General features: G+C 39.9%; 2 pseudogenes; both read right to left on the bottom strand.

Annotated features, from left to right (window-relative positions):
- Nucleotides 1-212: 212 nt before the first annotated feature.
- On the bottom strand, nt 213-937 carry LOC128050415 (olfactory receptor 7A17-like; annotated as a pseudogene).
- A 12,796-nt stretch (nt 938-13,733) lies between these two features.
- LOC128050418 (olfactory receptor 7A17-like) lies at nt 13,734-15,401 on the bottom strand (annotated as a pseudogene).
- Between the last annotated feature and the right edge of the window lie 1,497 nt (nt 15,402-16,898).

Raw genomic sequence — 16,898 nt, forward strand, 5'->3', positions numbered from 1 at the left:
AAACAAAAAAGGAAAAAGTCCTGGTTATGAGAGATATTACAAAACATAAAATAGAATTACATAAATTGTATAGAGAATTTGAAATCAAAATAGAAATCCACCCCCTCCCCCCCCCCCCAAAAAGATGGAAGAGGCATGTTCTATGTTCACAGTCTCATCAAAAAATGGCAACATTTGGCTCTTTCATTGAGCTCTGTTACCCAGGGTGCTTCTTAAGTCCTAGGATAAATAGGCCCTTTAAGAGTCACCTTTCCAAAGAGTATTTTCAGACCTCTCTTTAAGTCTTTATTTCTCAGACTGTAGATGAAGGGGTTCATCATGGGTGTGACCACAATGTACATCACTGAGGTTGTTATGCTTGAGTGTGAGCTGTGGGTAGCAGCGGAGCTAAGGTACACTTCTAAACCTGTACAATAAAATAAGGAGACAACTGAGAGGTGAGACACACAGGTGGGGAATGCTTTATACTTCCCCTGAGCTGATGAGATTTCATGTATGCAGAACACTATCTTAGAATATGAATAAATGATACCAAAGAGGGAACCACCAGCCAGGAACACAGCTACAAAATACATCACCATGTTATGGAAAAAAGTGTCAGAGTTGGCAAGTTGGATCCTTTGCTTGAATTCACAGAAAAAATGAGAAATTTCTAACACTGTACAGACAATTGCCACATCATTAAACTTTCTAACAAGGAATGCAGGACACTGATCATCCAGCACACCAGCACCAATAGCCCACAGAGCCGGGGGTTCACGATGACTGGGTAGAGCAGGGGGTGACAGATGGCCACATACTGATCATAGGCCCTCATGGTCAGGAGGAAATTGTCCAATGCTGCAAACAGAATGAAAAAGTACACCTGGGTGATGAAGCCTTCAAATGTTATGACTTTGCTCTGGGTCTGGATGTTCCACAGCATCTTTGGTGAAGAGGAAAAGTTAAAATTTTACATAACCTCCTGCTCCTTCTGCCCCTGTAACTCAGCTTGCTCCTTGCAAAGCCTGGATCACATAGGTCATGTAGTCTCAGAATGTGGGGACTCAAAATATTAGGAACTGGAGCTTATCTCACTCACCCTTGACCTGCTCTTTGCAACTGCCAAGCCCCTGCAAATCTGCTTAATCATGCCTGTCCATGTATAAAAACTCTGTAACCCCTTTGTTCGGGGCTCAGGGCTTGGAGTGTTAACTCCTCTGGGCCCACCGGTATAATAAAGCTGAGTTCTGGAGTACTGGTTTCTGCAAAACCAGTAACTGGTTTCTGGAGGCCTCACCGAAATTCCAACCACACAGGCCCCTTAAGCTGCGACACTGGTGGTTCAGCTGGGTTGAAGCAAAGGAACCCTGAGACAAACGAGGAGGCGTGCCACCTGATGGTATTCCGGGTTCTCTTTTGGACCAGTGTTCTGATTCTCCAGATGGCCGAGACCCAACTGGACTCACTGGAGGGACGGACCAACTCGCTAGAATGGCCACAGGATCAGGTAAAGCCCTGGGCCAGTCCCCAGTCAGGTCCTACTCCAACGGGGAGACTGATCACCTCCTTGGAGTTCCCAGGAAGGGAGCAACAGTTAAGGAAACCTGGGGACTTGGGAGAAGTGAGGCATTGTGATAGCCTTTGAATGATTGTGAGTGTGAGATTGCTGATTGAACAGAGTGAGATAAATTTTTCTTTTGGGGAACTGCAAAACCAATAATTTTTGCATATACAATTAAAAACAACTAGCTTGTTAAAGGAGAAGGCAATGGCAACCCACTCCAGTACTCTTGCCTGGCAAATCTCATGGATGGAGGAGCCTGGTAGGCTGCAGTCCATGGGTTCGCTAGGAGTCAGACATGACTGGGTGACTTCACTTTCACTTTTCACTTTTATGCACTGGAGAAGGAAATGGCAACCCATTCCAGTGTTCTTGCCTGGAGAATCCCAGGGACGGCAGAGCCTGGTGGGCTGCCGTCTATGGGGTCACACAGAGTCGGACATGACTGAAGCAACTTAGCAGCAGCAGCAGCAGCTTGTTAAAAGACCTACCTAGGAGAAAGCTTGAAGTTAACCCTTTCCACGTCTTTGAAATACACAGCCAACTTTGCCTGAGACCTCAGCCTTGGGCAAATTAGAACTTCAAGCAAAGAAAAAGAAAAAAGGGGTGAAAGAGATATTTTAAATCTCAAACAGAAAACTATAAGATCTCTGTCAACCTGTCTGTCTGGATTTACGTATGTCTCAGTGTATGCCTTTTGTTTTTTTCTGATAATATTGTTGAAGTTGTAAATGAGTTCCAATTCAATTGGCCTAAAAGAAAAGTAAGCGCTTACAAGTCAAACAATTCTAAATACAGGAAAAATTAACCTAAATAAATTTCAGATTCATGTAAACTGGGAAATATTCAATATTAAATATCTAGTATTAATGCTTGTTTGCTAAACTAATAAGGAAGTAGGCATGATTTTAATTAAAAAGGTATAAAAATAAAATTACATTTTATGAAGGGAAAATAAGTAGGTCTGACTTACAGGTGGCTGCTACAAAAAGTGATTAGAAGGTTTGTGGAAACTGCCCTGAAAAAAAATTGTGCATGGTTAGGACTGACCAAGTTTAAAATAAATTTAAAGTTGGAGAAGACTCTTGAGAGTCCCTTGGACTGCAAGGAGATCCAACCAGTCCATCCTAAAGGAAGTCAGTCCTGAATATCCATTGGAAGAATTGATGCTGAAGCTGAAGCTCCAGTACTTTGGCCACCTCATGGGAAGAGTTGACTCATTGGAAAACACTCTGATGCTGGGAGGGATTGGGGGCAGGAGGAGAAGGGGACGACTGAGGATGAGATGGCTGGATGGCATCACGGACTAGATGGATGTGAGTCTGAGTGAACTCCGGGAGTTGGTGATGGACAGGGAGTCCTGGTGTGCTGCCATTTATGGGGTCGCAAAGAGTCGGACACGACTGAGCGACTGAACCGAACTGAACTGAAATGAGCTTAAAGTAAACTGGCGCAAAACTTGAATCCAGCGTTTCTCTCTGTTAAGAGGACATACTTTCTTCAGATGTTGAACTGCTTTTAATAATAGGTTTAAGTTCCTTTACCTCTTAATTGATCTGTTCTATATATATATTTTTCCTCAACTGTTTATTATTATTATTTATATATATATATTTACTTTATAATACTGTATTAGTTTTGCCATACATTGACATGAATCCGCCACAGGAGTGTACATATCTTTTGTTAAATTTGGCTAAGTAAATAACTATTATTTCACAGTAACTTACCTCCCTGATTGTTATAAATCCTTTTGATATTTACCAACAAAACTTCCTAAATAATTTGACTTCTAGCTTACTTTGGGATGCTTCAGAGGGCCCCTGAGACAGGTAACTTAATAGTTACCTGGGTTCATTGGATATGTTAAAATTACATGGGAAGTACTGTTAAAGGGGTGATAAATCTTTTCAGGTTACACTGTATGGTTGATGTTACTAAATAGATATCTTAAAATTGTATGAAATTCATATAGATCTGATATGCCCTGATAAAATATGGTCAATTATAATTCAAATTATCATATTAAAGTGTTATGACCAGGTTTCTTTGTCAATTGCAATAGAATCAGATTTCAAACATGCCTTCTATGGTTTTACTCTCATACCTTTAGAAGAATACTGCTAATTCTTCAAGATTTATGGAAAAAACTTTCTAAGATTAAAGAGATAAACAAATTATGTTATTAATAGTAAGCTGGTACAAGACTAGAATTTGGTCTTCTCTCTGTTTAGAAAGCAAAGTTTTCTTAGAATGCAGCTTTTGATAACAGATTATAAATTTTTTAAAGCGATTTATAGTTGTTTTTAAAATCTTTTGTTACTTTGGTAAAGTAAATAAACATTATTTAAGATTATGGTACATGTAGACTAAGCTCATTTTGCTTCTACAAAACATAACCCCTCATGATTAGACTTTTGCTATCCTGATATTCTTATTCTAATGACAATAGTCTGCTCCTAAATCTGGAAATTAAAAATGGATAAACAACAGCTGAAAATCAAAGATCCATTTCTCCAAAAAAGACATACAGATGGCTAACAAACACATGAAAAGATGCTCAACATCACTCATTATCAGAGAAATGCAAATCAAGACCACAATGAGGTACCATTTCACACCAGACAGAATGGCTGTGATCTAAAAGTCTACAAGCAATAAATGCTGGAGAGGGTTTGAGAGAGGGAACCCTCTTACACTGTTGGTGGGAATGCAAACTAGTACAGCCACTATGGAGAACAGTATGGAGATTCCTTGAAAAACTGGAAATAGAACTACCTTATGACCCAGCAATCCCACTGCTGGGCATACACACTGAGGAAACCAGAACTGAAAGAGACACATGTACCCCAATGTTCTTCGCAGCACTGTTTGTAATAGCCAGGACATGGAAACAACCTAGATGTCCATTAGCAGATGAATGGATAAGAAAGCTGTGGTACATATACACAATGGAGTATTACTCAGCCATTAAAAAGAATACATTTGAATCAGTTCTAACGAGATGGATGAAACTGGAGCCGATTATACAGAGTGAAGTAAGCCAGAAAGAAAAACACCAATACAGTATACTAATGCATATATATGGAATTTAGAAAGATGGTAATGATAACCCTGTATGCGAGACAGCAAAAGAGACACAGATGTGTAGAACAGACTTTTGGACTCTGGGAGAGGGAGAGGGTGGGATGATTTGGGAGAATGGCACTGAAACACGTATACTATCACGTAAGAAATGAATCACCAGTCTATGTTCGATACAGGATACAGGATGCTTGGGGCTGGTGCACGGGGATGATCCAGAGAGATGATATGGGGTTGGAGGTGGGAGGTGGGAGGGGGGTTCAGGATTGGGAACTCATGTACCCCCGTGGCAGATTCATGTCAATGTATGGCAAAACCAATACAGTATTGTAAAGGAAAATAAAGTAAAAATAAAAATATAAAAAAAAAAAGAAAAAGAAAGAGACACGTGTACCTCATTGTTCATCACAGCACTGTTTATAATAGCCAGGACATGGAAGCAACCTAGATGTCCATCAGCAGATGGATGGATAAGAAAGCTGTGGTACATATACACAACAGAGTATTACTCAGCCATTAAAAAGAATACATTTGAATCTGTTCTAATGAGGTGGATGAAACTGGAGCCTATTATACAGAGTGAAGTAAGCCAGAAAGGAAAACACCAATACAGTATACTAATGCATATGGAAGAACTGTGCAAAAAAGATCTTCACAACCCGGATAATCATGATGATGTGATCACTAATCTAAAGCCAGACATCTTGGAATGTGAAGTCAAGCAGGCCTTAGAAAGCATCACTATGAACAAAGCTAGTGGAGGTGATGGAATTCCAGTTGAGCAGTTTCAAATCCTGAAAGATGATGCTGTGAAAGTGCTGCACTCAATATGCCAGCAAGTTTGGAAAACTCAGCATGGCCACAGAACTGGAAAAGGTCAGTTTTCATTCCAATCCCAAAGAAAGGCAATGCCAAAGAATGCTCAAACTACCGCACAATTGCACTCATCTCACATGCTAGTAAAGTAATGCTCAAAATTCTCCAAGCCAGGCTTCAGCAATACGTGAACCATGAACTCCCTGATGTTCAAGCTGGTTTTAGAAAAGGCAGAGGAACCAGAGATCAAATTGCCAACATCGGCTGGATCATCAAAAAAGCAAGAGAGTTCCAGAAAAACATCTATTTCTGCTTTATTGACTATGCCAAAGCCTTTGACTGTGTGGATCACAATCAACTGTGGAAAATTCTTCAAGAGATGGGAATACCAGACCACCTAACCTGCCTCTTGAGAAATCTGTATGCAGGTCAGGAAGCAACAGTTAGAACTGGACATGGAACAACAGACTGGTTCCAAATAGGAAAGGGAGTATGTCAAGGCTGTATATTGTCACCCTGCTTATTTAACTTATATGCAGAGTACATCATGAGAAACGCTGGGCTGGAAGAAACACAAGCTGGAATCAAGATTGCTGAGAGAAATATCAATCACCTCAGATATGCAGATGACACCACCTTTATGGCAGAAAGTGAAGAGGAACTAAAAAGCCTCTTGATGAAAGTGAAAGAGGAGAGTGAAAAAGTTGGCTTAAAGCTCAACATTCAGAAAACGAAGATCATGGCATCTGGTCCCATTGCTTCATGGGAAATAGATGGGAAAACAGTGGAAAAAGTGTCAGACTTTACTTTGGGGGGCTCCAAAATCACTGCAGATGACTGCAGCCATGAAGTTAAAAGACGCTTACTCCTTGGAAGAAAAGTTATGACCAACCTAGATAGTATATTCAAAAGCAGAGACATTACTTTTCCAACAAAGGTCCGTCTAGTCAAGGCTATGGTTTTCCCAGTAGTCATGTATGGATGTGAGAGTTGGACTGTGAAGAAGGCTGAGTGCCGAAGAATTGATGCTTAAGAACTGTGGTGTTGGAGAAGACTCTTGAGAGTCCCTTGGACTGCAAGGAGATCCAACCAGTCCATTTGAAGGAGATCAGCCCTGGGATTTCTTTGGAAGGAATGATGCTAAAGCTGAAACTGCAATACCTTGGCCACCTCATGTGAAGAGTTGACTGATTGGAAAAGACTCTGATGCTGGGAGGGATTTGGGGCAGGAGGAGAAGGGGACAACAGAGGATGAGATGGCTGGATGGCATCACTGACTTGATGGACGTGAGTCTGAGTGAACTCTGGGAGTTGGTGATGGACAGGGAGTGCTGGCGTCCTGTGATTCACGGGGTCGCAAAGAGTCGGACACGACTGAGCGACTGAACTGAACTTAGAAAGATGGTAACGATAACCCTGTATGCAAGACAGCAAAAGAGACACAGATATATAGAACAGTCTTTTGGACTCTGTGGAAAAGGGAGAGGGTGGGATGATTTGGGAGAATGTCATTGAAACATGTATAATATCATATATGAAACGAATTGCCAGTCCTGGTTTGATGCATAATACTGGATGCTTGGGGCTGGTGCACCGGGATGATCCAGAGGGATGGTAGGGGGAGGGAGGAGGGAGGTGGGATTCAGGATGGGGAACACGTGCATACCTGTGGCGGATTCATGTTGATGTACGGCAAAACCAATACAATATTGTAAAGTAATTAACCTCCAATTAAAATAAATAAATTTATATTACAACAACAACAACAACAACAAAAGAACCACTTGATCAGGAATACACATGCCTACTAGAAAGTGATCTAGGGACGTTTTCTTCCCTGGAGCATCCAGGTGGATCCCAGTTCTCACAGACACCTTGTATTCAGCCCATTGAAGTGAAACTAGAGTTCTGATTCTTAGGACTTTAATTTTTAAGGCACTAAGTGCAATAATTTGTTACGCAGCAGTAGGAATGAAATGCGTCATTTAGCCAATAAAATACGGTTCACAGGAACTGAGTTTAAGCTTCTCAATTCAGTCATTTAGTTTCCTCTGGATTAAGGTATTTTGTATGAGTGACCCACTCTAATAGGAGATAAAAATGAAAGTCAGTTTGGATATGTTTGCCCTATTAGTTGGTGCATTGAGTTCCCATTCCATAAATATAAGTGTGGGTCTCATTGTGAGGACTGAATTAAGATGTCATGTTTATCAAAAGTAAGATCACACTGTTTTTGTTTAGTCACTAAGTTGTGTTTGACTCTTTGCAATCCAACAGGCTTTAGCCTGTCAGGCTCCTCTGTCCATGGGATTCCCAGGCAAGAATATTAGAGTGGTTTGCCAATTCTTTGTCCAGGGGATCTTCCCAACCCAGGGATTGAACCCGTGTCTCCTGCATTGGCAGGAGGATTCTTTGCCACTGAGCCACAAGGGAAGCCCATTTTAACTTAAAGTATTTTGCCTAAACTTTTATATTCCTTGAATTTCATGTTAATTCAGACAGTCATTATTTTTATTTCTTTAATTAAAAAATTTTGTTTCTTAATTTTTTTTTTTTTTTGCCATACATTCACATGAATCAGCCATGGGTGTACATGTGTTCCCCATTCTGACCCTCCCTCCCACCTGCTTCCCCATCCCATCTCTCAGGGTCATCCCAGTGCACCAGCCCTGAGCACCCTGCCTCATGCATTGAACCTGGACTGGCGATCTATTTCACGTACATTAATATACATGTTTCAATGCTATTCTCTCAAATCATCCCACCCTCGCCTTCTCCCAGAGTCAACAGTCTGTTCTTTACATCTGTGTCTCTTTTGCTGTCTCGCATATAGGGTCATCGTTACTATCTTTCTAAATTCCATATATATGCGTTAGTATACTGTATTGGTGTTTTTCTTTCTGACTTACTTCGTTCTGTATAATAAGCTCCAGTTTCATCTACCTCATTAGAACTGATTCAAATCCATTCTTTTTAATACCTGAGTAATGTTCCATTGTGTATATGTACCACAGCTTTCTTATCCATTCTTCTGCTGATGGACATCTAGGTTGCTTCCATGTCCTGGCACTTATAAACAGTGCTGTGATGAACATTGGGTCACATGTGTCTCTTTCTGTTCTGGTTTCCTCAGTGTGTATGCCCAGCAGTGGGATTGCTGGGTCATAAGGCAGTTCTATTTCCAGATTTTTAAGGAATCTCCACACTGTTCTCCTTAGTAGCTGTACTAGTTTGCATTCTTACCAACAGTGTAAGAGGGTTCTTTTTCTCCTCACCTTCTCCAGCATTTATTATTTGTAGACTTTTTGATAGTAGCCATTCTGACCAGCGTACCTCATTGTGGTTTTGATTTGCATTTCTCTAATAACAAGTGATGTTGAGCATCTTTTCATGTGTTTGTTAGCCATCTGTAAGTCTTCTTTGGAGAAATGTCTGTTTAGTTCTTTGGGCCATTTTTTGATTGGGTTGCTTTTTTTTCCTGAAATTGAGCTGTAGGAGTTGCTTGTATATTTTTGAGATTAATTCTTTGTTAGTTGCTTCATTTGCTATTATTTTCTCCCATCCTGAAGGCTGTCTTTTCACCTTGCTTACAGTTTCCTTTATTGTGCAAAAGCTTTTAAGTTTAATTAGGTCTCATTTGTTTATTTTTGCTTTTATTTTTATTACTCTGGGAGATGGGTCCTGGAAGATCCTACTGTGATTTATGTCAGAGAGTGTTTTGCCTATGTTTTCCTCTAGGAGTTTTATAGTTTCTGGTCTTATGTTTAGATCTTTAATCCATTTTGAGTTTATTTTTGTGTATGGTGTTAGAAGGTGTTCTAGTTTCATTCTTTTATAAGTGGTTGACCAGTTTTCCCAGCACCACTTGTTAAAGAGACTGTCTTTTCTCCATTGTATATTCTTGCCCCCTTTGTCAAAGATAAGGTGTCCATAGGTCCATGGATTTATCTCTGAGCTTTCTGTTTTGTTCCATTGATCTATGTTTCTGTCTTTGTACCAGTACCATACTGTCTTTTTTTTAAAATGTGAAATATGGTTTTACTTTATTTTTTCTTTTCTTTATTTATTATTATTATATATATTTTTTACTTTACAATATTGTATTGGTTTTGCCACATACTGGAAATAAAAGCAAAAATAAGCAAATGGGACATAAGGAAAATTAAAAGCTTCTGCACAACAGAGTACCATACTGTCTTGATGACTGTTGCTGTGTAGTATATCCTGAAGTCAGGCAGGTTGATTCCTCCAGTTCCATTCTTCTTTCTCAAGATTGCTTTGGCTATTCGAGGTTTTTTGTAACTCCATACAGATTGTGAAATTATTTGTTCTAATTATTTCTTTATATTCCAACTTTCTTTAAAAGTTTCTTTCAACATAGCAAATTGGATTATAAATGTTTCAGTGTGTATGTGCTTATATGTATATTAATGTGTTTATTTGAGAGAAGATTATATACAATTAATGCACACACATGTGCTTCTTACATATGAATTTTTTTTTAGCTATACAGCTACTTTTATAGATTTCCTGTTTTCTCACAGCATTCCTCAGAAGTTATGTTTATTATTCCACATTACCTTTAGAAGTAAGGAAACAGAGGCCAGGGAAATTCCATTTATAATAAGTGCATAACAAAGCAGTAAAACTTATTGTGCACCTTCTCAAGATATATAGAAATGGAACTAGGTTGTATATACTTTTATTATTATTTTTTAAATTAAAAAAATTTTTTTAATATTCAGGAACAAAATCTTTGTTTTCTGAGAAGTGGTTGTAGCTCTGGAAAGTTCATAAAGCTTGCGTATGTGGGAACAATGCAGAAGCTAGCCTATGATTTGGGGGCTTGGCTTGTGAAGAATCAGACCTAACAAGAAGAGTCCAACTTAAGGGTCAGAGTGGAACTGGCAGCAAGATCCGCTCAGCAGCCAAACTCTGGGCTGCTGACCGCAGGCTCTCTCTCTCTCTCTCTTTTTTTTAAATATACTTTTAATTTTAATGATTTTTAACTGGGTTCAATTTATTGTATGTAACTATGCTTTAATCAGTTTGTCAGTATTTAAAAATTCCAGTATGCATGTCATGGTAGTATCTGGAGCAAAAGTAACTGAATCACATCTAACAGGAGTGGGCAGTTTTGCTTCTAAATGGGATAAAACAAAGCTTCTTATGTGGATATTAAAGTAGTTAAGGACTTCCTAGATAGATCAGTGGTAAAGAAGCTGCCTGACAATGCAGAAAATGCAGGAGACACAGGTTCCATCCCTGGGTCAGGAAGATCCCCTGGAGAAAGAAATGGCAATTCACTCTAGTATTCTTTGCCTGGGAAATCCCACAGACAGAGGAGCCTGGTGGGCTTCAGTCCATGGGGTCACAAAAGAGTTGGCCATGACTGAGCTACTGGACACACACATATGTAAGGTAGTTAAATTATATTAAGACAAGTCACATTTAATAAACTCATTTCCCCCCGAAAAACTGGGGCATTAACCTCCATATATCAAAGGAGTTTTAGACAGAAGAGGAGTACAGCCTCACACATCATGGATGAGTCTTAGAATCACAACGTAGAGTTTCATGTCTGACTACAGACCCATGGAGAGGAAGCAGGGGACAGAGGATGAGATGGTTGGATGGCATCATTGACTCAGTGGGCATGAGTTACCGCAAACTCCAGGAGACAGTGAAGGACAGGGAAGCCTGGCATGGTGCAATTCATAGGGTCACAGAGAGTCAGATATGACTTAGGGCCCAAAGAGCAACAGACTCATGAAAAGCCCTGCAGCGATCAGAACAAGTAAGTCCCCATCCTATAATGTTATTAGATAATAGATATGTTCTATTAATCAGTTCTATTTAGGCAAGTTTGTATGTAGCAGCTGTTACTGAACCAAACTTGAGTATGCTCCCCCGAGTGCAGTAAAGCCAATCTACTGACACCAGGCTGTGGTGCAGCAAAGCACAAGGTTTATTGCAGGGTCTCAAACAAGCTCAAAACATGCTCAAAAGACCCCAAATCTCTGATACATTTCGGGGAAGAGGTTTTAAAGACAGTATGAGAGACTGGGTCAAAGTTGTGAGATCAGATTGTGTGCAATTATTCTGATTGATTGGTGGTAAGTTAACAGAATAATGTTTTTGAAATCACAGTCATCAATCTTCTTGTTCCAATTGCTCTGGGGTCTAGGTGCTTGTGGTCGGCATGCAGTTAAGATTTTCCACCTGATTGGTTGGAGTTTTAGACTCTTCAGGATGACTCAAGCATGTGGTGCAAGAATTATCTACAGGCAAGGGTGGGAAGATTTGAAAGAATAGCATGAAACATTTACATTGCCATATGTAAAACAGATGACCAGTGTAAGTTCGATGAATGAAGCAGGACACTCAAAGCCAGTGTTCTGTGACAACCTAGAGGGATAGAATGGGGAGGGAGGTGGGTTCAGGTTGGAGGGGACACATGTATATCTGTGGCTAATTCACATTGATGTTTAGCAAAAACCATCATAATATTGCAAAGTAACTATCCTCCAATTAAATAAATTAATTAAAGAAAAAGAATAGCTGGAAAAATACCTTAATGTTAAAAAAGGGAAATTATCTATAGCCCTTGAAGAGGCGCAAAGGTCCTTAACTTTGTTTTGTGCATGCTAAGTCATTTCAATCGTGTCTGGAGCTTTGTGATCCTACAGACCATAGCCTGCCAGGCTCCTCTGCCCATGGGATTCTCCAGGCAAGAATACTGGAGTGGGTTGTCATGCCTTCCTTCCCAATCCAAGGACTGAACCTTCATCTCCTGAATTGGCAGGCGAATTCTTTACTACTAGTGCCACCTGGGAAGCCCTGATTTTGTTTTATGGCTAGGCTATTGCTATTTTGTGTTTTGTTTTGTTTAGTCACTAAGTTGTGTCTGATTCTTTGCGACTCCATGGATAGTAACCTGCCAGGCTCCTATGTCCATGGGATTTCCCAGGCAAAAATACTGGAGTGGGTTGCCATTTTCTACTCCAGGGGGTCTTCCCGATCCAGGGATCAAACCTATATCTCTTGCATTGGTAGGCAGATATTTACTGTTGAGCCATCAGGGAAGCTCAAAGGTGCTTGACTTTGTTTTGTCTTACTTGACAGTTTTCCTTTGTTCTGCATTTTCACACTTTTCTGATTAAATCTGCTCTTTGGATCTCAGGGAAAGCCTAGGAGGCTTAAATTCTCAGCACACATGATGAAGGAGACACAAGAGGGTCTGTCTCTGGGAAGACCCCACAAGATCCTGCTCAGTTTCACAGCTAACTGATATGATAATAAAACTGAATGGAACTGAAGGTAATTGTTAATAGTCTCATTCTGCTTGTTCAAAACATTTGTTTTGAAATTTAAAGATAACTGTCATGACTACTCTGTTGCTCAACTTTATTTTATATGAAATACAAAACAAAAATATGTCAAAAATAAATTTAAAAAGTGGAAAACTGACTCCCTTTGAGGTCATGTAGAGAGGCTGGAAAGATGCATATTTGCACAACAAGAATCCAAGCATTCCAGTGAGTCATCCTTTAATTATGAGAGTGATATATAATGGATGATGTTAATACTGCTCATTCTCTGCTCTTTTAGCAGAGAAATTTAGTGAGAAAATTTTGAAGAGTGGAAGTTATTTCATTCTGAGGAATGGAAGGAATCATATGTTGTGGAGGCAGTGGAAATTTCAAACAAGAAAATAATTTAATAAAAACCAAAACGTGCCTCCAGTCCTTCAGCTCAATGAATATACCTTATAAATGAATACGGATGGTCCATATGTTGATGAGTATGTGAACTGTCTGAAAAATACATCTTTTTCATAGACAGTATTTTGTTTCATCATACTTAGGTTTAAGGCTTAGTCACTTCAGTTGTGTCCTACTCTTTGTGACCCAATGGACCATAACCACCAGGCTTCTCTGTCCATGGGATTCTCCAGGCAAGAATACTGGCATGTGTGTCATTTACTTCCCCAGGGAAACTTCTTGACCCAGGAATTGAACCCATATCTCCTGTGTCTCTTTATAACTAGCATCACCTGGGAGGCCCACTCTAAGGCCATAATTAGCCATATTATATCTATCTATTTACTCATAGGTGACTTCAGAGTAGATTCCACTTGGAGATGTATTTTATTGTCAGATATTGCTAGTGACTATGGTAGACAGAGTAGACTCAAGGCTGTACAGAAAGTAAGAGCCCAATGAGTAGAAAATACCCTTGATCAGTGATAACAACCAGTCTGTTAAATTTGGATTATCAAAAAGAGCAACTAATGTAGTAATATGTAAAGAATGATTTTTGCAAAAGTTAGAAATGATGGTCTCAGATTTTCATCTGTTTCAAACTTATAAATAGTTTTGATTGCCAAGAAGTTTTCTCCCCACTTATGGGAATGGTGCAGCTCATGATTATTTCTTTTAGTCAAACAAAATAAAAAATACTCAATATGACATATTTTATTTTAGAGGAAATAATTCTTAAGAGATCCATGTAGACTCTTGAGATAAATGGGTATTTTCAAATATTTCACATCCAAGATTGGAAATGCAATTGTGAGAGTATGAAAATGAAAAAGGGAAAAATCATGCATATCAGAGATATTACAAAACATACAAGTGTATGGCACATATTGTATGAAGTTAAAATCAAAATAGAAATTCCAAGGAAAATAAGAGAGGCAATGCTCTACTTTCAAAATATGATCAAAGACGGGCAATGTTTGACACATGCTTTGAGCTCTGCTATCATGGGCATTTATTATTATTTTTTTAATTAATTTTTAAAAAATTTTTATTTTTACTTTATTTTACTTTACAATACTGTATTGGTTTTGCCATACATTGACATGAATCCACCACGGGTGTACATGTGTTCCCAAACATGAACCCCCTTCCCACCTCCCTCCCCATAACATCTCTCTGGGTCATCTCCGTGCACCAGCCCCAAGCATGCTGCATCCTGCGCCGGACATAGACTGGCGATTCGATTCTTACGCAAAATGACATTTTAGAGCTACCTCTTCAAAGAGAATTTTCAGACCCCTCTTTAAATCTTTATTTCTCAGACTATAGATGAAGGGGTTCAACATGGGTGTGACCACGGTGTACATCACCGAGGCTGTTGCACTTGAGTGTAAGCTGTGGGTACCAGCAGGGCTAAGGTATACTCCTAAACCTGTACAATAAAATAAGGAGACAACAGAGAGGTGAGATGCACAGGTGGAAAATGCTTTATACTTGCCCTGAGCTGATGAGATTCTACATATGGAGGAAAGTATCTTATAATATGAGTAAAGGATACCAGAGAGGGGACCACCAGCCAATAGGACAGCTGCAAAATACATCAGTATGTTATTGAGAAAGGGGTCAGAACTACCAAGTTGTGTCATCTGATTGAGTTCACAGAAAAAGTGGGGGATTTCTAAGACTGTACAGAAGGACAGTCTCAACACCATTAAGCTTTCTAATAAGGAATGCAGGACACTGATGATCCAGGACACCAGCACCAGCAGTCCATAGAGCTGGGGGTTCATGATGGCCGTGTAGTGCAGGGGGTGGCAGATGGCCACAAAGCGGTCATAGGCCGTCACGGTCAGCAGTACAATGTCCAGCACTACAAAGAGTGTGAAAAAATACACCTGGGTGATGCAGCCTTCAAATGTTATGACTTTGGTCTGGGTCTGGATGTTCCATAGCATCTTTGGGATGGTGGTGGAGGTGAAGCAGATGTCTACAAAAGACAGGTTGGAGAGGAAGAAGTACATGGGGGTGTGGAGGTGGGAGTCTGAGCTGACAGTTAGGATGATGGGCAAGTTTCCAAACACAGTGATCAGGTACATGGAGAGGAAAAATCCAAATATGAGAGACTGAAGTTCTGGTTCCTCTGAAAATCCCAGAAGGTGAAATTCTGAAACCCTCGTTAGGTTCTTTGGTTCCATTTAGTGGTTAGACTACCAGGAAAGGGGAAAATTACATTACTGTTTTCACACAAATGGGCATTACTCACATGATTGTGTTGCTATCTTTTATATTTTCCCATAAAGATATTAATGTCAATATTTTGTTCACAGATTTTGTGTACTTTAGGTAAGCTACCCACTTCAGTATTCTTGGGCTTCCCTTGTGGCTCAGCTTGTAAAGAATCTGCCTGCAATGTGGGAGACCTGGGTTTGATCCCTGGGTTTGGAAGAACCCCTGGAGAAGGGAAAGGCTACCCACTCCAGTATTCTGGCCTGGAGAATTCCATGGACTGCATAGTCCATGGGATCTCAAAGAGTTGGACACGACTGAGAGACTTTAACACTTCACTGGGTAAACTCCTGTGTCATCTCCAATTAGCAGACTTGTCTAAGAGTCAATGTTTTCCCCAAGATGTCACATATTCAGAGTTTTAGTGAGAAATTATTTCATGCATCTGAAAAATATAAGTTGAATAGTGACAATGTCCCAAGTACTGTCTATGCAGGGAATGTAGTTTGCTGAAAACAAAAGCTCCTAAGATCCCATTTTGCAGACAGAATATAAGCCAACAAAAACTATATAGCATATCAGATGGTGACAGGTGTTATGTAGAAAAAGGAAGGAGGTATGATGTAGAGAGTCGAAAGGGAGTGTGATTTTTCATGTCTGTTTAGGCAAGACCTGTGAACAAGGTGCTATTTGAACAGAGACCTCAAGGATGACAGAACTAGGGCCATGAGCATACCTGGGGCAGTGCTAATTTGAAGGCCCTGAAGAAGGTGCTTGTTTAAAATGTTCCAGTCCAAAAAAGAAAGCCAGGCTGGTGAGGGACATGAGCAGGAGGGAGAGGGAGGAGAAATGGTGTCAGAAGATGTTGAGGAACAAGGTATTCTCTCTCTTGCCACTGAAACATCAAGTCACAAAGGAGTTCTTCATCCATGTTATGTATCTTCTATGTTTTAAGGAATTCACTGTTAGAAAAAGCCATATGAGAGACAATTGAAGGAAAATGCAAAACCAAATTCCATATGAAAAGTTTCTAATCGTTTTGTTCAGTTGCTACCGAGAGGGTAACAAGGCAGGAAGGCTAGGGGTCTCCAAATGGAAGAAATAGGCTGCAAGTGCCAGCCATTTTTTAATCTCTCTCTTGAGTGGCAGGAGGAAACAAACTACAAGAGTCAGACCTTCTCCCCCTTCTCTACACAAAATTAAAGGCAGTTTCTTTTAAAATTTTGTGTTGCCATGACAACACCTGATTCCGCCTGAACTTAACTTTTTTCAAACCTTGAGCTAACCAATGCGTTTTTCTTTGGAAATGTTCTCTTAAGCTATGTTAATGAGACTATGTATTTGCTTGGGAATCTGCCTCTCTTCAAGATTCATGTCAATTGTTTTATGGCCTGGGATAACTCACCTTGTGAAGATGTTATCTCAAAATGCATATTGTGGGTGAGGGGCCTGGTGCCACTCTCTGA

Source organism: Budorcas taxicolor, chromosome 7 (assembly GCF_023091745.1).
Source record: "Budorcas taxicolor isolate Tak-1 chromosome 7, Takin1.1, whole genome shotgun sequence".
NCBI classification, from domain to species: Eukaryota; Metazoa; Chordata; class Mammalia; order Artiodactyla; family Bovidae; genus Budorcas; species Budorcas taxicolor.